General features: G+C 37.8%; 1 protein-coding gene across 3 annotated transcripts in view; it reads right to left on the bottom strand.

Moving 5' to 3' along the window:
* LOC106641026 (xylosyl- and glucuronyltransferase LARGE2s) overlaps positions 1-14725 on the bottom strand; it is a 157680-nt gene that overhangs the window by 66428 nt on the left and 76527 nt on the right. The gene's annotated exons all lie outside the window — the stretch shown is intronic.

Raw genomic sequence — 14725 nt, 5'->3', positions numbered from 1 at the left:
AGTCATGCTATAAGCATCATTAATACTTAATTAACTTACGTCCAAACTTCCAAGTCAATTAATAAATTTATACAAAGGTACAGTGATTTAATAATGAATTGCAACTCATGCAAATTATTTAAAAAGCTACCCATTTAATAAAAACCATAAATAGAAAGAGACGCAATTCTATGTAAGCTTCATTTTTTTTCACACCAAAATGAATACTTTAAAAATTTCTTTTTCCTGACAACATTTTTTCAAAGCACTGAGGTAGAGCTGATTTTTCGATCCAGGTCCTAAACCATATTACCATTTGTAGCTTCGTTATTAATTATCCACTTATCATAATTTTTTATATGAAACATCTGTTGGCAAGGTTGGGGGTCCGACCGACGCGATGAAGCGACCGTGCCGATGGCACGATCTCCGGTATAACTCGAGTCGGCTCGGCTCTCTGTCTCTTTCTCCACACGCGCTTACTACTGCCCCTCTCTCGTTTGTAAAGTGTAATTACCGTATATATGTATAATAGCTATATAGAAGAGTATGAAATATAATATACTAGCAGCCCCCCGTCTCGGCTTCGCCAGAGAATTCCTAAATAAAACACCGTAGTGTGTTGACATGTAACGTGAAACATTTTAAGTTAGAAATTTTACACATTTTCCTGATACATCTCAGAACAAAAACCTTCTTATTGAAAACATATTTTTTCGGAATCCATATAGTTTATTTGGTCAAATAATGTGTGAAAATTCAAAAAAATAATTATGCTGAAAAGTACCGTGCGTTCTTTATGCCATAAAATAATCAGTGGCCAAAAGAAGCCGTTGATTTACAGTTTCTCCCGTACAATTCACGAAAACGGCTATTTTTTTAAGCTGTTAAGATTTTAAACCCCCAAAAAATTTATATTACAAAAAAAATTTTTTTCTCATATCTCACAACTTTATAACCAGAGCAACAAAGTCCTGGACCTTAAACCCTACATTTTTATTGCCACAAAAACACAAATACATTTTCTACTCATTAAAAAATCTGAAGTAGAATGTTTAAAGATTTCAGAGATTGCTGTGAGGGTACAATGAAAAGCTGATCTCTCACGTAATGGACTCTTTAGTTGTCGATTTTGACGCTGCTGTTTCAATCTCGATAAATTTTCTGCGTCAGTTTCTTGACGCCTAAGTAAAATTGTATTTATTAGATACACTTGAATTTTTTCTTCCAATTCACCCTCTTGCGACTTTTGGCATGCTTAAAATTTGTGTGACCTCTAAAGGCTGTTTTCTGTCAACTTTGTTAAGTTTTAATATATTTGTTGGCAAGGTAGTTCGACGTCCGATGGCCCTAAAAAAGACCGGTGAGTTTCTGAAGTTAACTCTTTCTTGACTGCAGTTAACAGCAATTGTGACTAACTGGATACCTCAGGGTGATCTTCTCTGGCTTGCTGTTGAAGACCCAGACTGATTGGGAGAAAAATTACAAAGTCCGAAGCTTTGGGGCTAGTTGTAGTGCTCTTTCCCAACGTCTCCCGGTATAACATCGAAGATGTTGGTATCTAAAGCACCTTTTTTATTTGCAGATTCAGTTGTTTTGGTGATCTTAGATGGGGAGATTGGTTAGTGATACTTGTCCAGTGGAGGCTGTCCCGTTGGCTCAAGTTTTTTTTCCTTCATAGCTGTTATAGGTTTGCCCAACGCAGACCTTGGAGAGGATCAGTGATTCCTGGTTAAATGCTTAGAGTCGAGAGGGTAGTATAGGGTCGTCGGTCACCGGGTTTTCCAGCCTTGCGAAGAACAACTCCGCAGGTGACGTCTGCTAGTGAATGGCTGACTTGTTTTAATAGTGCCCGTCTTTAGTTAATATAGTCTTTTAGTCGACGAATCGCTTCCGGAAATGGTAAAAAAAATGTAGTTGTTGGCAAGGTAGTTTACACTTAGGTGGATCCTAAAAAAAACCGATGAAATTGATGGTTAAGTAGGGAACGTAAATACTTATAATGGCCCTAAAAAGCGCCAGTGGTGAAACTTCCAGGCTATTCTTTATTATTATTCCTGATGATGAAGAGCTGTCTACGGGTTGCTTGATTCTTACCCTGGAAGTCTCGATATACGGAGACTGTGATGGAGGGAGGTACGCCGCTGACCAAAGAATATCTTGTCTTCGGTCGTTCCCCGGATAACCAACCGCTCATCGTTAGACGGGAATATGTGGGTAAGCGCATTGGGGACGCGACGACCAAGAAGGTAGCCGTTGTGGCTGCCCATGCCCCTCAGAGCTCAGAGCTGTTTTCTTCCCTTGCTTATATTTGTAGCCACAAATTCTCTAACTGCACCAGGTGGGATGGTGGAACTACCACACAACTCTGATGAGTTGGAGCAGATTGTGCTCTGGCTAGATATGTCGCCTGGTGTAGTGGCAGAGACGGCATCGGTTACACTTAATTTTTTTTTAATTGATCGCACTCATCGAAATTTAGGGTGAATGGACACCTAGGTCCCCTCCCCCTTAGAGAAGAGCGTCGTCCGTAACCGGGATACCCAGCTGCAAGACTGTCATCAGCATTCTCTAGACAGCTCGCTGAATTGCCGAAGCTCGACTACAACACTATGGAGACGCTCCAGCCTATTATAACCACACTTATTTAATTATGTTGCAGGTAGCTTCGATTTTATGTCGACGCCACCTAGCGGGTTTTACTGAACTAAAGTGAAAAGCTAGTGTATTTTTGCAAAACTTTGAGCTCAATTATTGCTATTGTTATTAAATTTTTTAAGATAAAAACTACACTAAAATCATCTAGGAAGTATCATGAATTAGTGTGCAAAATTTCAACAAAATCGGTTCAGTGGTTTTCGCGGTTAGCGATTACAACGGTTTTAGCGCTTTTGCTTTATGTATTAGTAAGATATATATGATGAATATATCTATGGTATTTAATTACATTTATATATGACGTATGTGTGTGCTATATATTTATATATATATATATATAGCATACACATGTGTCTATATGTATTGTAAATAATATATGCGTGTAAATGAAATTTTTAAATTTTACTAACTCTGAGAATCGAACCCACATCCTTCAGATTGGTAGTCAGGGACCTTAATCATTGTGCTACGCAGCACGCCAATCAGATTATTGTTCTTATTACATATGGATAACAACCGAGAGACTTCTGAATTAGAAAGTTGATCGATAATTGGGTGGTGTGTCGATAAGTGGTCTATGAATGACAAAATTTTATAAGATTGTGTTTTAAAGTTCGTTTTACTTATAATCTTTATTGGTTTGATGTACAGAAAAATTAAAAATACCAGCTTGTAGGGCAAAAAACTTTCTAATAATAAGCACTTATAATTTTGTTTCGACAAGAAGCAAAATAATGAGAAAAAAAAATGAAAAAGGCATTTTGACAGTCCCCCTGTAAAAGTAAGTGAAATAGAGAGAGCCAATGATCGTCTGATTTCGCACTCACCACGGTCTTTCTTTCTCTCTCTCTCTCTCTCTTCAGTTTTTTTTAAGTTCAAGTTCTCTCATTCAAGTTTCTTTGCGCGTTGTTATATAATCCGCCAAAGGCCGGATATTGGTATGAAACTGTTGAAAATACACTACTAAACTGTTATGGAGCCTATGATAATATTTTTCTGCTTGGCGATTTCAATATAGACTGGTTTTCTACTCTTTCGACTAAAAACACATTGGTTGACTCACTTCAAGCTACTAATCTTAAGCGCCTACCCTTTAATCAGACTCATCATGTGGGTAATCCGTTCTCAACAATTGACTACTTTTGTCTTGCTGATGATTCGAATTCGGCGATTTATTCGCAGTATTTTGTACTCAGTATATCACTACATGAGATTCTGCTTATTTGTTTTAAATACGATAACCCTCAATCTACAACATCGACGATTGTGCGTCGCAGTTTTAAAAATTTTGATTTAGCCGGTCTTCAGCGTAATTTCGTATCACTTGATTAGAAAGCTACTCGTGATTGCCCTGACATCGATTTAAAAGTACCATTATACTCACAGAATTTTCTTTATCTGTATGATAATCATGCCTCTTTGCACACTTTTCCCGTTCGTTCGGGGCGTCCTACGCCCTGGATGACGGCTGACTAACGCAGACTTTTAAAATCAAGAAATGCTGCTTGTCGTACTTTTAAGCGTACCAGGAAAGATAGCGATAGGGAAATCCGCAATCGTCTCCGTAACCGTGCTAAGCTTGCTATACGCAACGCTATTTCTTGCTACCACCGACAACAATTTTCGAACTGCAGGTCACCTCGAGATTTTTGGAACTGTGTTAATAGGGCTGGCCTGTCGAGGGGTGTCATTCATTGCGATACTCTACCAACTGACCTCGATTCACTGAATATATTTTCCATAGGCAATCCAAGTGTCGTGCCACTGACTAATCGGACCCCTTCCGTCGAAATTCATGATGATGATAGACTATTTTTTAGGGCAGTCGAGGCATCTTATGTCGTTAATGCTATAAGAAGGGGGAGCTCAAATGCAACTGGACCTGATGGTATACCCTTACGCTTTTTACGTGATTGTATTCTTTACGTTGTTCCTATACTGATGAATATCTTTGATGCATCACTTCAAAGTGGAATTTTCCCAGCATTATGGAAGCAGTCTAATGTACGCCCAATTCCCAAGGTCAGGAACCCAAGCTGGTTGATGATATTAGGGTTGCTATTGATGAGCAGCGGGTTACTCCTGGTAGCTATTGATTTTTCATGAGCTTTCAACGTTGTTAACATCAAACATCTTTATAATAAGCTCTACAGTTTGGGATTTTCGAGCTCTGCCTGCAACTGGGTTAAATCTTACCTCACTGATAGGTCTTAAGTTGTAATTTCGTCTAAGGGTGAAAGCTCTTGTACAGACAATCGGGGGTGCCACAGGGCTTGGTGCTGGGCCCACTGCTTTTTTCCTTTTACATGAATGACATTAGTTGTGCAATTAAGCTCTGCTCATATCATCTTTATGCTGATGACCTGTGTATATATCTTCATAGTTCGATTGATGAATTGGCGAGTATTGTGCGTAGGATTAATGAGGATTTACATAATATTTTATTATGGGCTCTCTCTAATGGCCTACTTATCAATAAGGAAAAAACATGTGCCTTATGGCTAGACTCACGTAATTTTATGAGTAGACTTCAGAAAACCCATGTACCTGACGTTTTGCTTTATGGTTTCATAGTTCAAACTTCTGATACACTAAGAATACTAGGCATTGTGCTTGATTCTACATAGAGCTTTCGAGCGCAGTGCTGTACTATTTCAAATAAATGTTCTTCTGCGCTGTATCGCTTTCGTAAAGGCGGATCGTTACTTCCTCGAGATTGTAAGCTTACCTTGGTCAAATCGCTTATACTCCCATACTTTGATTACTGTGCTGGTTTGTTTTTTCCACTCTCTCAGGAGCTTAAAACAAAACTTTCCAGGAGTATGAATGCGGCTATCCGCTTCGTAATAGGAACACGCAAGCACGAGCACATCACATCTGATTACAAAAAATTGAATATGCTTCCCTATTCTCTTCGGGTTGAATATCTTACGCTTTTATTCCTTGCTTTAATCTTGCGTAGTGGTCAGCCACAGTATCTATCGTGTAAATTTAAATTTAGACCTCATGATATGCCTGGCATAAAACAGGCATCTCACCTGGATCTGCTTATCTCTCCTACCGCCCTTAAGTTTCTACATGATTCTTTCTTCGTTGGTAGCGCTAGTGTGTGAAATGGTTTGCCAGTTGCTATACGTAAATTATACCAGCACCCATGTTTCTCTCTCTCTCTCTCTCTCTCTCTCTATTGTACTCTTACAGGTAGGCCTTTTTCATTGCTTCTTTTTATATTTAATTGATTGTAAAATATGATTAGTTAATATTAGAATTAGTAACATTTTTCTTTGTTTAAAAAAAACTTTTTCTTTGTGAACAGGATTATGTTAAAATATCAATATTTGACTATAATGCAAAGTTTTCCCGGTGTCTTTCAATTGTGATAATTCAAACTTCATCTTCACCTGTCTTTAGTAAAGAGCCAACGAAATTCGCGCACGTGCGAAACTGCGCTCAGTTAACAGGTGTCTGAAAAGAGACAGAGAATGTAATACACCATGAACGTTTGTCAAACTAATGTATGAATATATGTGTAGGTAGGTAGTAGTATATATACTCTTATTTACATATACTTTTCACCGTGTATTATTGTTCTTTCTCGTTCATGTTGTATATATGTTAATGAAAAAAAATGTAAAAATGATTTGCTTTTTCCTAATTTCTAATATTCACTAATAAAAATATATTTGTCTTTTTAATATATAAATATAAAATCAAGATTATTTAGGGTAAAAAAAATGAATACTTTTCCTACCTCACGCGTTTTTAAGAGGCTAGTGTGCGCTTGGTAGAAAAAATAGGATTCGCCACATATGCACCACTGCTCCGTGGCTGTTTTATGTCCCTCGGGCTCTGTTTCGCAGGTCCCTTGGACTGCAAAATGGCTCTGAAGACCATGGCACTTGTCTGACGAAAACTACTATTTTCACCATGGACAATTACAATAAAATTTTTTTATATTTCACATCTGTCGGAGGTCCCGAGACCCACACCTTTTTTTTCTATTACTGGCGCCTAGGGCTGACCCACAAAGTATGCAGAAAGGAGGATCCCCATTAGGTTATATAACTTACTAACATATAAAGCAAAGTCGCTAAAACTGTTGTAATCGCTAACCACGAAAACTACTGAGCCGATATTGCTGTAATTTTGCATGCTTATTCTTGACACTTCCTAGCTGGTTTTAGTATAGTTTTTATCTTAAAAACTCCACTAGGTGGCGTAGAAGTAAAATCGAAGCTACCCACAATACTAGTAAAGTACCAAATACTACAGTTAATCATCGGCACTGCTAAACAGTGTTTGAAGCATAGAGCTCACTCACCCATCTCCCCTCAGCTCTCTTGCAAGCTGCCAACCAATAGAAAACGTGTGCATAGTTCCTCTGCTGTCCACCATGGATTGGCGGTCAAATCAGCGCCGAAACATTGGCACACTCTTTAGCATAGGCACTAGCAACCTCCCTAAATATAATAGGATAAAAAAATTAAAGCATCTTCTGCTCTTGAACGGTAAGGGTTTTAAGCTGTATAAACATACACTAATAACAATAAACGAAAATTTCAGAGGAGAATGAAAATTGTCGATCAACATCTAATTAATTATTTACAAACATTATTTGGTTTACATTTTCAAAACGTTGAATAACCTTCGTTTTTGTTCCGAGCAACTTATACTGTTATTAAATAATGTTTTTGTAAACAAACCTGTGAGAAAAGCAACGGGGCTACGAGATAATAATAATAATTATGTTGATCATAATAAGAATAGAAATAGTGATAAAGATCTTTGTAATAATAATAATAGAAATAGTAATAATAATAATAATAATAATAATAATAATAATAATAATGATAACGATACATTGGAGAATAATTCCGATACGATATACCAGCGAACGTCATTAGTGAGTGTTCAACGTTTAACCTGAAACCTCTCAGGACGTGTACTCGACCTCAAGTCTTACCCGCACGCACTCAGGTGCCCCATTATATTCTATTGACTATTGAAACTTGATTGAAAAGTAAGTTAACATCTATTCTCTTTTCCTTCCTTAAATCTATTTTATTTTCCACGACCATTCAATCCGCAAAATTAGGCGTGACTCTGTAATCTTACGATACGATTTGTAAGATGACTTGCACTAGCGAACTAGAGTAACGGGCATGGGGACCCATGCTCTAAGTTCAACTCTAATATATGTGCAGCTAAACTTCGAGGCTATTTAACCCCAAGTGACGGAAACCCAGTGGTAAGCTCGGACGCACATATGTAACAGACGTAGTGGAGAAGTCCACCTTTTTGTCTACTACAACTGTTCTAACTTAATTATCATCTTAATGTCTACATTATTGCTGAGATAGCTTTACCCCAGCTGGACGACAGATCCAGCGGAAAACCAGACAGTGTATATGTGACAGAAGCAAAGTAGCCAAGACACACACTTCTGATTAAAACATAAGTGCTGGCCACAGCACCTTTCACCCGATTCCAACAGTATTCTAAAATCCTGTCATATAATTTTCATACAATGAAATAAGGTAATAATATTTGCTGTAATAACTTAGAATTTTTATAATTATTGTTAGAAATTAGAGAAGGAAAAATAAAATCATTAAAAAATTTATAAAACATAAAAAACTGACGATGTATGCTTGAAAATTTTCTTTAAAAAAATTAATTGTTTAATACATAATGTTATTCTCACTTCCCATACTAAATACACTCAATTTTCAAACAACAAAATTCTTAATCATTTACCAAGAACAATTAACACTAACTATAGCATATATCATTGAACTTACGAATAATTTGATAAATCTGACGACGATATTTACATAAATTTTTTAGTTTAAGTTTTAAATAATATTCATGAAGGTTTGCCACTTTATGAGCTAAATTTAAGAATTAAAGCGATCGTAAAGCTGATTTAAGAATTGCTGACAGTTTACGTGATGGCACAAGATTACAAATTATAAAATTATTTAAATATAGTATTGCAGCTACAATTATAACTGGTAAACAAACTTGAAAAAAGATTTTATTCTAAAGATAACGTTGAATACAGGAAATACATTTTTATTACCCTTTCTCCTGTACGAAATGCAATTTCCCTTAGTGTTAGCATTTTCAATGACCATTAATTATTTATTAATAAATCTCAATCTCAAAGTTTTGACAAAATTGATTTATATTTAAAAAAAATGTATTCCTGCACGGTCACTGTGCATGTTGTTAGATTTTCAGTGCTGCCTCTAGTCCTCAGTGTGCGTGCTCTGCGGGAACGTTGCCGTAATCCCGAGGCTCTCGACTACACCTGTATAGTGACAGAGGTGTAAAAGCAGGTAAATCGACCTGCGGGATCAACGAGGAGTATCGACGAGGGTTTTTGGGCCTAGCCGCCCGATCGAGATATAACTTGGCAGGTCGTGAGGTCACGTCCTGTTTTCTATGTCATTTCCCCCTACGCACCCCGTTACATGGCACTCAACGAAAAATCCACTGTAGATGTACGTTGTTAAATATGAAAGACGGACGCGTACAGGCATTTAGGTATATAAGTACGCGGGCAGATACGGAAAGGTCGAGCGCGTAAACAAGCCGCGCGTGGTTTACGTGCTACATTTTCGGCTCTCAGTAGGATTTTAGAGCCCGAAAATTTTGTACACGAGTACAAGAGAGACAAGAATAGTGCTGTCAAATATCATAGTATACAACCGTCGCTTTCAACTCATAAATGCTACAAGCACTATATGTTGAGTGACTGTGTTTGTATACACACAAGTACAAATGTATAATTTAAAACTGTACTACACAAACACTAATACAAATAGTGAACGTTGATATATTTCTCTTTTTTTCTAGATACAGCTTAACATTTGCAAAATTTTGTTGTTGTTTGATAACTCTAAAAATTATAGTTAAATTGACAAGGAGGGAAAATTTTTTTATTTTTTTTGGGCACTTTAGCACAATAAAGCAGGTGTTCCATTGCGTCCAGCTAACATCTGGACGCAAGGCTCACGTTCTCAGCAGCACTTACACCAAGCTAGTCTCCAGCGTAAACAGGCGCAGTCACTAACGTTTTGTTGTACATTTAAATTTAACTAAACAGTGCGAGCGAAATGAAATCTCTATCACAGGAACAAGAAGATTCGGTTAGAAAGTTTTGCAGCAATCTATCCAAGCAAAAAGAATGCAAAGATATATTCAGAATGCTTCAGCTATTTTGGACCAGCGACAAAAAAATAAACACGGAAAGTTTATTTACCTGGATGCTGAATAACTATGATCCAACAAATTTTATTCAAGAAAAGGAGAATCTACATGAAACAATTATTCAACGGGTCTAAACAAGGGCCAATTTTATCGAGGGATCTTGCAACCATTTTACAGAAGATGCCGAGGATGAGGCAAAGGAACAAAACCCTCATCTATTGAGCTTTGTAAAGAACAATAAAGCAATCCAAGAAAGGCTCAAAATAACCTGCCTTGGAGAAATGCAAACCAAGGAACAGATAAATATTCCAAACCCGTTTATCAAGGAGAACGACACTGTACTCATAAATGACCTGGTAAAATCACTTGCAGAAGAAAACAAGTGGTTAAAAGATCAAGTCTTGGATTTATAAATTAAATTACAAACACTAACGGCAACCCTATGAAGTTCTCATGCCAACAGCAGTAGACAAACAGGACAAGCTGAAGATACCAGGTTAAAGATTGACAGCTTACGTACTCACACGAAGTCGAAACAAGTATTGCACCAAGAATGGCTGAGAGATAATGCATCTCAACAGAGATTACCATGGGAGTCGTATTTATCGACTGTTCCCGGTGCTCCAGTCTGGGGAGGGGGGATTGATGTCCCTCCAGAACATCAGGAAGACCATACTCCTGCAAGACTGTGGAGAAAGGAAACTCCCGAGACATTGGCTAAATTGTTAGAATATGGTAAATTAAGTTCTCAGGAGCCAATCATGAAAGTTTTGAGGCATTTCTCACGCGCATAGAAGAATACAGAATATCAGCAAATCTCACACAGGAAGAACTCTTTGCAGCATTACCGGAACTCCTAACAGGAGTATCAGTCACATGGTTCAGAAATGAAAAAGATAGATGGTTATGTTACGAAGACTTTATAAGGGACAATAGGTCATGGTTCAGACCTGGCGACGAACTACAATACCAGCTAGCACTGGACGCACAACTACGGACCCAATACTGGGGCGAACCAGTGCGGGATTACCTAGCGCAAATAAAATCCATTGTAAAGAGGATTGAACCTCCATGGCCAGAACAGAAACATCTGGACCAATATTTTCGAAATATGAGGCCAGAACTCCAGGTCATGGTTAAACGAGGAGACATCCAACAACTGAACGACCTCCTACACAAGGCAATGGGGGCCGAACGAGTAATACTACAAATCACATTCAGAAAACTTCCCCCACCAGATAGCTTTTTTTTCCAAAAACGGCCATCAAACCAACAAAGGCACACAAGGAACCAAAAAGGCAGCTTAAGATGGCCGGGATTTGCGATCCGAAGCCAGATGATCAAGTTATGCTCATGGTTTCACAGCTCATTAAGACCCAAGAGAAATTTCTTGAAAAGTTAACTGAAACTCCCAGATAAAACCGGAAACGGAGGTCAACCAATCACGACTGGCCGGCCTCGCGTTCATGAACAATACGGAGATGGAGATTTGGGAAGAATTAATCAGACGAGAAAGGGATAAACTACGCGTGACCAAAGGTGTGCAAATTGTTAATTGATATGATATACGGGGAGAGGCCCCCAACCAAGTGGGACTCACCATCCAACAAAACTGCAACGCGCAGGCAGAATGCCCACACACAGGGGAATAACAACAGTCCACCCCATTCTTCAAAAAAGGGGGGAAGGCACCGATCCTCTTCATCATCGAACTCTTCCCAATCCAGAACACCCAAAAGGAACAAGTCCAGAAAATCCGAGAACAGAAGGAAATCCCCACAACCTTTCAACGGACGATGCTACGCCTGCGATGAGGTTGGTCATCTAGCCAACAGATGCCCTCATAAGAAGGGAAACGAAGCAAGATAGGTGTAAACGAGGGTGTTACGTTCCCTTCCACAACTAAACCCTCATAGGACCCTATGCTACCGAGAGATAAATTCCCAGTGAATGATAAGAGGGAGGATGGCCACCAGTGGTGGGTACAATTCGAAGTTTAAGGCTTTAAACTCCGAGCGTTGTACGACCCCGGTTCTACACACATGGTAATGCGATCTATAGGACTACAGAAGGCTAGTGCCTGTGGTCGACGCCTACGTCCATCAACTGTTAGTGCTACCATAGCTGATGGGCGCTCCTCCAATATCTTGGGATTTGTCACACTACCCTTTAAATTGGGATCTACAGGTAAGGAATTGCAGGTAGCCATTCTTCCTGACTTAGATGCCGACTGTTGTATAGGAGCAAACTTCATTAACGCTTTCCAAACGACACACGATCTAGTGGAGCGAACGCTAATCCTCTGAAAGAGCGGGAAAAAAGTACCATTAGAAGTAGCGGGGCTTATGGTGGACGAGGAAGTACAACTTTCGGCCATCGGCTTGCTTGAGGTTACACCTTCCCAAAAAAAACAGTTGTAAAACCGATACGTGAAAGATGAGGCTCCCCTCAGTTGCACGAAGTGGATAGAATACAATATAGAGGTCACAACTAAACCCATTAAATAGCAATACTATCCTGTGTCGTAAAAGATTCAAGAAGATACAACGAAAAAGAAGGTATAAGTGACATTTTTGTCGAAAATGAGTAATTTATACCAATCGATTCGGGAGACTTCCACAAATTTAACTGTGCTATCGATAAATTTTTATTATTTATTCGTTTCTTATAATAATTAATTGAATGTTCACAATTATATAAAAATATGTCTGAGCCTCCGCAAAAAACACCGTAAGTAACGTAAAATAAGAAAATTGTCTGGAGACGGCAGCGTAAGCGTACTTACCTTTTTCTTGCATGGGAAAGTCAATGGGAGCTAGCTTGAATTTCAAACTAAAAAAGGGTAAGTGCAGCAGGCTGCACTCACCCTTTTCTCTTGTTGGAACTAACGTGAGCTCAAATACCGTAAGTGACAACTACGCATAAAAACTTACTGTCAGTTAAACATAAATAATTCTGAATTCATTTTTTATTAATAAATCTAATAATTTATTGTTATGTATGAACATCTGTATGAATATTCTCAACACGTATTCATGTCACAAATACTGTACACAATAATTGCTAAACTTTAATACATGCTAAATTTTAATGTATATGTATAAAATTTTTGTGGAAATAATTTTTTTATCATAAACTTGTACAGTAATAATTTATAGCTGTAATAACTATTCCCTCTAAATTTTTAAATTTTAGCGAATTTTTGTACACGTGCACACTACCACCACCTGATCCGATGGTGTATCCACTTTTTTTTACTTGAATAAAAGCTAAGAAGGGTAGAAACTACAAAAAGGTTTCATCAAGGTCGGACGATCAAGAGTTATTTTCTTAGTATTCAGACTTACGAAGATTTTTTTTTTAATTATAACGTTTTTTTCATCACAAGGATCTCTCGTAATGCAAAGTACTTTTATCTCACTTTTATCACTCGTGAATGAGATGCACTCTTTACAAAGTTCATATTTAAATAAATCCTTTGTTTTTTGTTCAACGGCTTACTTTCAGTGAGTGACAAGGACAGATGTTACGAATCCTAACCAAACCTTCATCGGCTTCGAACGAAAGTTACAAGAGTTGCAACTATTTCAGTGTCACCTACTAACAAACTATGCTTTGTATTTTTTTAATCATAAATTTTTACTGCAAAGAAATTCATCGTCATGGAGAGTACCCCCAATCGTCGTAAGTAAATAGTAATAAAAATTTATATTTTTTTACTTCGAGGCGTTTTTCGAGACTTTTGGACGTTAACTGCGTCCTCGGTAGGAAACGCAGGATTCGCCACATAAGCACCACCCACCAGGGGCTTCCTTATAGCCGTAATATAACCTTTGTGGCGATGGTATTTATGTGACGAAAACTACAATGAAGTATATCGTGTTATTAGAGAATTAACAAGGTCTCGTAAGAATTTGTATTCTATTGTTTGAAATCGAAACGTTTATTTACGGCAACTAGCATTCTCAACTCCAAATACATTCCTCAATTTGTCACCTGAACTCAAGCTGCATTGGAAATCAGATTTTAAGAGATGAATTTTAAGGAATCAGACGTTCATCGTTCTATGTATTTAGAAGTAAATTATGAAGAACTCATAACATACCCTCCAGAGGAGAAATTTTTTATTCCTCAAGAGAATCAGTTGATCGCATCACCTGGACCCTTTAAAAATGAAATGACTGCTGGTTCTGCATCAAATAGTAACTATAACTATCCTTGTATTAATTACTTCGACCAACCTGCATTTTTCCAGCCAGCTCAGAACTTTAATCCATTCCAAGAAACAGAGAGCATGATTTAAAATAAATCAGAAATAGATGGTCGTAAATATTTTGCATCTGCTCAAAGCGTCGATCCTTGGCCACGTGAAAAATATAGTATGAATTATAACAAGTCACCGGCTAGTCAGTACAACTACAATTTTCTGCCTACTCAGAGAGCTGAAAATTGGTCACATGAATCTAATAGTATGGATTATGAGTCAGCAGTTGCTCAGTATAACTGTTATCATCCAATTCAGAGCGTCGATCGTGAAATAAATGGCACTGATTATGATAATAATGTAACTTTCAGTCAGTATGAGTATATTCAGCCATCTCAGAGCTTTGAACCATTTCGTGATTATTTTCAACAAAGTCAGAGCGTTGATCGCTTGCGTGAAGTCAATGGCATGTATTACAATAATTCTTCCATTAATAAACGAGAGCATATTCAGTCATTTCAAAGCTCTGATCGATCTCATTACTTTCAACCTAGTCCAAGCATTGACTGTTCAGGTAAAACGAGCATTGACTGTTCAGGCAGACAATTCTCAACTTTTGAAAAGTTCTGGAAATTCAGTTTCATCTGTAAATCAGAAACAAAACTATAA

Source organism: Copidosoma floridanum, unplaced genomic scaffold (genome assembly GCF_036245765.1).
Source record: "Copidosoma floridanum isolate Cflo_tuat_1 unplaced genomic scaffold, Cflo_Japanese_pri ptg000030l, whole genome shotgun sequence".
Classification (NCBI taxonomy): Eukaryota; Metazoa; Arthropoda; class Insecta; order Hymenoptera; family Encyrtidae; genus Copidosoma; species Copidosoma floridanum.
The sequence above is the reverse complement of the archived record's forward strand: the minus strand, read 5'-3'. Positions and strand labels throughout refer to the sequence as shown.